General features: G+C 42.7%; 1 pseudogene; it reads right to left on the bottom strand.

Moving 5' to 3' along the window:
* Positions 1–278: 278 nt before the first annotated feature.
* Positions 279–2,463, bottom strand: LOC112622662 (annotated as a pseudogene).
* Positions 2,464–8,819: the final 6,356 nt, after the last annotated feature.

The following is an 8,819-nucleotide window of genomic DNA, read 5'->3' as shown; positions in this document are numbered from 1 at the left end:
CTGTATTTTTTAGTAGAGATGGGGTTTCACCATGTTGGCCAGGTTGGTCTATAACTCCTGACCTCAGGTGATCTGCCCACCTCAGCCTAGCAAAGTGCTGGGATTACAGGCGTGTGCCACTGTCCCCAGCCTATTTCAAATATTTGTTAAAACACCATTGTTATTCCTCAGGACAAGAGCAAAAAACACCCCCCAGAGCATAGCTTGCGTGGTCCCCGATTGCAGGCTCTGTTTCTGGAAGGTTCAGGTACAGTGCGGGAGTCCATTTGTCTACTTGGCTACACCCCCGGCTGAGGTGTCATGGGTTCAATGTCACTCAAGTTCCTGGCAAACCAAACTCCTGCAAACAGTCCCAGATTGAGGATCAGGTTCCTCTGGAATCATTCCTATCAGTGGCCAAGCGGTGGACACCCCACGACAGTCTCCCCCATTGTCAGGAACTTCAGGAGCTTCATTGGCTAAGCCTGTAGCACTCAGGGTGACCCGGTTGGAAGCCAGAGTAGTTGAGAATCATTCTTTTGGAGACAAGACTGAAGAGCATTTCCTGGCTGGTCTCAGCAGGAAGTTCTCAGGGTGGCTGCTCCTTGATGGTGTGAGAAGCACATTCTCTTTAGAACTGCAATAACCAAGCAACTATCTGCAACTAGGGCTACAGTGAGTTTGCCTCGATTATTGCTAAATTGCAGTTTACCTGATGCCTCACTTGTGATTTCGTTTAAAATTTTGAAATACCAAGAAACAAGAAAAAATAAAATAAAATAAAACTCACTTTAAATCCCACCACTTAGAAGAATTCCGTGGAGGAAAACTGAAGGTCGGTCACCGCCCCGTCTCCCCCAGCCCAGGGAGTCAGTGTTGACAGGCGGTGAGTTTCCACCCTTCCTCTACAGATGGAGCTTGCTGACTAAGGGAAAAACATCAAGCTTTTAAAGTTTGCTTTATTCAGAGGTCTTACTGAGGACTACAGCCCAGGAGAAGTCTTTCAGAGAGTTCCTTTCAGACTGCTCCAGAACACCATTTTGGCTCAGAATTTATATGCGGGTCATGGAAGTTCAGTGCAAAATCACATCAAGCTTGTTTGTAAGTTACATGAAAGCAGAATCAATCGCATCAAGGTGTGGGAGCAGGAGCACATCTGGTTATAGAGTGCAGTGGAACAATCACCAACCCTGTCAGACGTTACCTTCCATGTGGGAAAAGGCAAGGCTAGAGGCATTCAATACTTTTTTAAAATTTTTTTTATTTTGAGACAGAGTCTCACTCTGCCCTGCAGCCTGGAGTGCAGTGGCATGGTCAGGGCCCACTGCAGCCTCTGCCTCCCTGCCTCAAGTGATCCTCCCACTTCAGCCCCCCTAGTAGCTGGGACGACAGGCATGCGCCACCATGCTAGGCTAATTTTTTGTATTTTTAGTAGAGATGGGGGTCTCTTGCCATATTGCCCAGGTTGGTCTCAACTCCTGGACTCTAGTGATCTGCCTGTCTTGGCCTCCCAAAGCTCTGGGATTACAGGCAGAAGCCATCGCACGTGGCCAAGTTATTCAGCTTTCGAGGAAAGACGTGACTCAGGCAAGAGGCATGGGGGCTTCTCGGGCTCCATGTGCTCCATCCTGCTTTATCTTCAAGCACCTTTCCAGGGAGCTGCACGGCCTCCCAGTCAGGGGTTTTGTGAAACGATGTTGGTAAGCAGAAATAAGCATACCTGGCTTCCTACCTTTCTTACGAGCCATATACAAAAATATCAGGCAGGATGACCTTCTGAAGCACCAAGAATGCGTGTTTCCCCCACACTCTTCCTTTCAACCCCTATTCTGGCGACCATTGCCAGCTGAGTGGCCAAAGGGGAACCAGAAGACAAAGGCTGCAGACCCCCAGCATTGGGCGGCAGGCCAGCTACGACAGAGCCTCAGGACACCAGCCCGGGTCTCCCTGTCGATGGAGGAGGTAGAATTGTCAGGGTCGGGAAAGCTGGCTCCTAAGGGGTGCATTAGTCTCAGTGAAATTTGCCTGTGAGTAGCCAAAATCTCCAAAATATCAGGGGCTTAAACAAGATAACATTTCTTTCTCATGTTCAAGAAGCTTGAAGGTCAGAGTGCAGTGCTTGTGTGGGATGTGGCAGTGACAGGCCCAGGTGCCTGCCGTCTCATTCTGTGGACAGCGCTTCCTCCCCAAGGTCCACGCTGGCTGCTGGGCTCCCCATTACATGCAGGAGATGGGGTACCATGAGGAACACAGATCCTCCCTTTATGGGCACTTCTGGACACTGCCCGCAGCCTGTCAACTGGACCTCATGGCCAGAGTATCTGGAGAAGTGGGTGGCTTCGGGCCTTTCCTAGAGTTGGGTTGCTTTACTGTGGAAGTAGGTGAGAGGGGATGGGAGGCGGCCGAGTGCATCTGCTCTGGTTGAAGGGGTGGATGACCTTGAGGGTCTGAGTAGGGACCTGCTTGGTTGCTGTAGGTGGCCATGACGCTGCCCACCTGGGATCCCTGAGCAGGTGGACCTGAGGCAGCTCAGAGATTCCTTGTGCCGTGGGGGCGGGGGGAGCAGCATGATGTGACTTAGGGCTTGTCATGGCTGGTGATATGGTTTGGCTGTGTCCCCACCCAAATCTCATCTAGAATTGTAGCTCCCATAATTTCCACGTGTCACGGGAGGAACCCAACTGGAGGTAATTGAATCATGGGGGCGGGTCTTTCCTGTGCTGTTCTCGTGATAGTGAATAAGTCTCACAAGATCTGATGGTTTTATAAAGAGGAATTCCCCTGCACAAGTTCTCTCTTCCCTGCCACCATGTAAGATGTGTCTTGCTCCTCCTTGCTCTTTTGCCATGATCATGAGGACTCTGCAGCCATGTGGAACTGTGAGCCTATTAAACCTCTTTCCTTTGTAATTACCCAGTCTCGGATGTGTCTTTATTAGCAGTGTAAGAATGAATGAATACGGTTGGGATGAAGGTTCCACCCACAGCTAGGGCACGGACTGTATAACTGGGACCACGTGGGAAGAAAGACACCCCGGAAAGTCTGGTGTGGGCACAGGCTGCCCAAGGAGGGACACCACCTGCAGAGCCATGGCATGAAGCAAGCCTCCCAGGACCTATGTGCCCTGCTCTGGGGACACCAGGGGAGGGGAACAACCTGCAATTCATGAAATTTACATGAATTTATGGAGGGGAGAAAAACCCTGATGTCACTGAGCTTACTTTGAATTGAGAAGATTACGTTTTCCACTGCCTGCTGGAGTAGGGGCCTGAGGTAAGAACAAAGTCATACAATTACAAGGTCATGTTCCTTGCACAATTAACTTTTGTAGCCTTAGAATTCATGGGGTTGTGCCGTCTGTATTGGTCTGCAGCTTGCTTTTTCAAGTTAACTTCTTTCCACTTCAGCACACAGGGATCTCACTGGTTTGAGCAACTGCATAGCAATGTATTGAGTGCCATCATTGATTGAATCATTTCTGCTTTCTGTTCCTAGAGTGTGGTCCCCTTCATGTGAATGTCAATGATGGGGTTGTTAGTTGGCTCTCCCGCCTCATCCTGTTTGTCACACCCCCCTTAGTGGTCCGACTCTCCTTGGGAGGGGTTAGGGCAGCGGGCTGTCCCCTGGGTAGTCACCCAGGCCTTCTGCACCGCCTGGCCCAGACCCTCCTGCCTGCAGCCCAGCAGGATGGGTGGATCAGCTTGGATTCCTGTGTGTCTTGGGTGCTTATGGCGCTTGGCCCACCACAGAGACAGAGAGCAGGTAAGGCGCTGTTCTGTGGGTTCCTGGACTCCCCTGTGCTTGGTCATCCTCTTGCACATCCTCTTGCACCTTCCTCTTTTTTGTTTTTGTAAATGTCAAAGCTGTAGACTCTGTGTGCAAAACATATTTTTCTTGCTGAACCAAATCCTGTTTGCCTCATCTTACATATTCATTTTGTTCTATTTCTGTATATACAGAACAAAATATGTATTACTTTTTGTTTTTATAAATATATTTTTAATGTATTTATAAATGTATTTTATAAATGTATTTACAATGTATTTATTTATGTATTTATTACATAAAATACATAAATACATTTATTATGTAAAACATGTAAATACATTTAATGCATAAAATACATAAATACATATGTATTTATTACATAAAACACAGACATTTATGTATTTATTTGTGTAATACATTTATTATGTATAAATGTATTTTATAAATCATAAATGTATTATGTATAAATGTATTTTATACATAATACATAATGTATTTTATACATAAATTTATTATGTATAAATGTATTTATATGTATAAATGTATTTATACATAATAAATTTATTATGTATAAATGTTTTTAGAAATACATTTATTATGTATAAGTGTATTTATATAATACATTTATGATGTGTCTAAATGTGTTTTATAAATACACTTATGTATAAATACCCTTATGTATAAATACACTTATATAAATACACTTATATATTTTATAAATACACTTATGTATATACTTATGTATAAGTGTATTTATAAAATACATTTATTATGTATAAGTGTATAAAACACACTTATGTATAAGTGTATTTATAAAATATAAAATATAAAAGTAAAATATATAAAATATAAATATAAGTGTATTTTATAAATACATTTTTATATACATTTTATATACATAAATACATTTACTTTTATATTGTATATTTTATAAATACACTTATATTTATATAAGTGCCTCCTTGGGCAGCCTGTGCCCACACCAGCCTTTCCAGGGTGTCTTTCTTCCCACGTGGTCCCACTTATATTTATGTAAGTGTATTTATAAAATATAGAATATAAAAGTAAAATATATAAAATATAAATATAAAAGTATATTTTATAAATACATTTATTATGTATAAATGGATTTTATAAATTTTATACATTTATTATGTATAAATGTATTTTATAAATACATTTATTTGTATATATTACATTTTACATTGCATACAACAGGGCTTACAAAATGACCTCAAACTTGCAGGGCTGTATTTGAAATCTCTTAATAGGTACATTTCCTAAACATATCACTGAAACATTTTGCTCTGACTCAATTAAATAACTCTCATCTCTAATAGGCACTATCCTTAGTCCTCAATGCAAGAGACAACGTTTTTACCTTCCAACACTTGAGAAGTGTACAGAGGAGGGGACCCATACCGTCTCCAGTGCTGCAGTCCCCTTGGAGTGGGGTGGCTGACAAAATAAATCTCAGGGGGACTAGATGGCCTTGGTGCACAAAAGAGATCACAACAGCCCAATGGACCCCCAAAAATGTACTGCCTGTTTCTGTGGCTCTCACACAGACCCTGGCTGGTGACACTAGATGGATTCTTTGCTAGTCCTAGGAGGGTAAAATGGGGACCTTATGAGCTAAAGAGCAGCTGAGAGGAGATGTGAGTAATCCACGACCCCACGTTCCATCCTCTTCATAGCAGATTCTAACATTGTTTCAGGCTAGCCCTGGTCAAAAAGGCTGAACTATTCAGAGCATCATGCTTGGGCATTCAGTTACCCTAGTTTAAGAGAGAGTCTTTCAGTTTTCATCCATCCCTCAAGGGAGCCTCTGGCTGTGACTAGGATTTCCACCCAGTCTCGGGTGGCCTGCAAAATACCAGCACACCCTTCATTTCCCCACTGCTCTCTTTCTTCTCCAAGCATAGCGGGTATTTTCTTTCTAGCCCTAAACACTGGCTGTTCATAAAACCAACCCCTACCACTTATTGTCCAGCTCAGAGGTCCAGACCTCTAACTGTTTCAAGAATGTTCAGGTTTTATCAGCTCATAGTCCCAGACATGAGCATTATTAATAACATTCATAATTGTTCTTCATGACAAAGAGCTGTTTAAACATTGGATAGTTTAGCCGTGGGAGGCAAGGCTTTTGTGACCTCATTTTCATCACTCTTAATTTGTACTTTTAGCTAAATGTCTTGAAAATATTTGTAATTTCGCCCTGATTTAATCATCATAGACACTGGCTTGTTTAACCATCTATTTGTTGGGGCTGCACCACAGCTATTGAGATGATTGTCCAGTTTATGGGCTCCCAGATAGACTCCCTTCCAGTTCAGGACATAGAGAGGAGGCTGTCTTTTGCTTGTGGCTGTGGCCCCCCCAGGGTCCCTGGGGTTCATCTAAGCCTCACTAATGGAGCTGTCAAACTTTACCTCTCTCCTCAAACCCAAGTATTAAACTCCTCCCACCCATGTATTCATTTAGGCCTTTATTTAGAAAACACTCATTGAGTACCTGTTATGTGCCAGGCACTGTCTTAGACAATGAGGATTCAACAGTAAATTAAAAACAAAAGCAAAACCAAAAAACCTCCGCCCTCAGAGAAGTTACTTTCTAGTGGGGGAAAACAGACCAAAGCAAAATAAGGAAATGACATATTATTAAATCTTTGGAAAGGATTAGGCCTTGTGGATATGAATAAAAGAGCAGAGTTCAGCAGTTCCAGTTGGCAAAAGCTGAGAAGGAAGAAATGATGAATCTTGTCCAGGACTTGTTGAGTTTGAGCAAAGATGTCCAATGGGTGGTGGGAGATGGCTTTGGGGCTTGAGTTCATGTCTGGAGAGGGAGAAGCATCAGCATTTGATGGCTACTGAAGAGAGGAGAATGGATGAGCAGTCTGGAATGAGAGAAGATGGCGTTCAGAGGAAAACCCAAGACGGAGGAAAGAATAGAGACTTCGTAATAAAGACTTGGGAAACTGCTGAAAACAAATGATAGTGTGGGATATAAGTCAGCCAATGATCATCATTTCACTGCTATTTGGGCAAAACCCTGTGTTCTCTGGCTCACTCTGACTTAAAATCTAGCAGAAAATATGATGGGCATTTAGAAGGAAATCCCACTGTATTCAGCAATTTAGTGACTACAACATACTGGGCAGCTGGAGGCTTCGTTCCGCCATATGTAATTTGCAAGATGGTCTTGGGTCCTGTCTTTGTTCTGGAGGGGATGAGGAGCAGGGTGATTATGTTCTAGTTCTCATATTTGTAAAATGGGACGGGATTTTCCACCTTACATCCAAGGAGGAAAAACTACTGGAAGAATTATACTAGCTTCTATTTATTTACCATCTCGTTTTCTGATGTGTGTTCTAAACATAGACACAGTTTAAGCAATATTCTAATAGAAACGTATTTTTGTCTTTAAAATTGCTGTCCCATTCCCATACATGTCAGTAGCTGGCCACAGTGGCATCCCTGCACCCTCGAATAGTTAACTTGCTCACGGCCTCTGTCTTGCTTAAGTATTTTTAAATTGCTGGATGATATCCTTTTTAAAAATGTTTTATTTTTAGAGACAAAGTCTCACTATGTCTTTCACCCAGGCTGGAGTACAGTGGTGCAGTCATAGCTCACCACAGCCTCAGATACCTGGGCTCAAATGATCCCCTCATCTCAGCATCCTAGGAGCTAGGACTACAGGCATGCACCACCATGCCTGAATAGTTTTACACAACTTTTTTTTTCTTTTTTTTTTTTTTTGGTAGAGACTGAGTCTCTCTGTGTTGTGCAGGCTGGTCTCAAACTCCAGGCCTCAAGCCATCCTCCCACCTTGACTTCCCAAAGTGCTGGGATTACAGATATGAGACACTCTGCCTTGCCTGCTCTCCTCTTTTTTATTAAGAAAGAAAAATGAAGATTTATAAAGCTTTGGATAATATTATGCTGTAGAGATGTGGTTTGGTGGGAGGAAATAAAGCATGGTACAACAAAGTTAACCAAAAGGATCTTTTATGTAAGAGAATGAAATAGTAGAGAAGAAAAATTCATAGTTCACTAGGGAAATTTATTTTCACATGAAAACATGATACCCAAGGACTTAGTAAAATCAGTCTAATGGGAAACTCCACATGTGCTATGACTTTGAAGACTTCCCTGGTCCCCTCAGTGGCTGGGGCTGCCTCTGATACGGGGCCGCTGTGGCTGGTCCTAAAGACAAGAAACATGCAAAGTTCAAGAAGGTCGGGGAAATGTTTTTGCCAAAGAACAAGGACTCTTGGAGATGTCTAGGGTAGCGGCAAAAGACAAAGATGCCTAAATATGGATGGTGCTCAATGCCAAGCAGAGACAATTTCAACATTCTGATGACAGTGGTTAAAGTCAAGCAGAACAAGTTGAGCCTATAAACAAGTCCACGATAATACTCAGATGGAACAAATAGCAAGCACGCCAAAGAAAAAGCACACGAGTTTCCAATAAAGTTTACAAGATGTTCAATTAGTTCAACAAAACTGATGTGAGCCCTCCACTCCAGGTTAGATAAATACCGAAGTTACTAATCACAAATAAGAAGCAGATATAGAGAGGAAATAATTAAAGCATGCTTAACATGTATGATGTCTATGGTTTGATCATTTTACATTACAATATTTTGGCCATCCAGTATTGTAGTGACTTATAAACTAAGGTCAAATCTTTCAGAGGCTCAATCCAAATTGAAAATGATACATTTGGAATTGAGAATGTAGACCTGCTTTGCCCCAGTGGGAATAAATGATCTGCAGGGTTGGAGGCTGGCAGCTAGAGGCTGGAGGCCCTGAGGCATTCCCCTCTCTGTGGTTCTCAAGGCCCAGATTCAGCTACTGGTCAACAAGCCATGGAATTTTGTCTTGGGCAGAAACAGCCACAGAACTGTTCATCACTTTCAAAGATTAAAAAAAAAAAAAAATTAAAATGGTATCTTAAAACGTTTTAGTTTAGGCTGGGCATGGAGGCTTACACCTGTAATCCCAGCACTTTGGGAGGCTGCCTCTGATACGGGGCCGCTGTGGCTGGTCCTAAAGACAAGAAAAA

This window comes from Theropithecus gelada, chromosome 4, assembly GCF_003255815.1.
Source record: "Theropithecus gelada isolate Dixy chromosome 4, Tgel_1.0, whole genome shotgun sequence".
NCBI classification, from domain to species: Eukaryota; Metazoa; Chordata; class Mammalia; order Primates; family Cercopithecidae; genus Theropithecus; species Theropithecus gelada.
The sequence above is the reverse complement of the archived record's forward strand: the minus strand, read 5'-3'. Positions and strand labels throughout refer to the sequence as shown.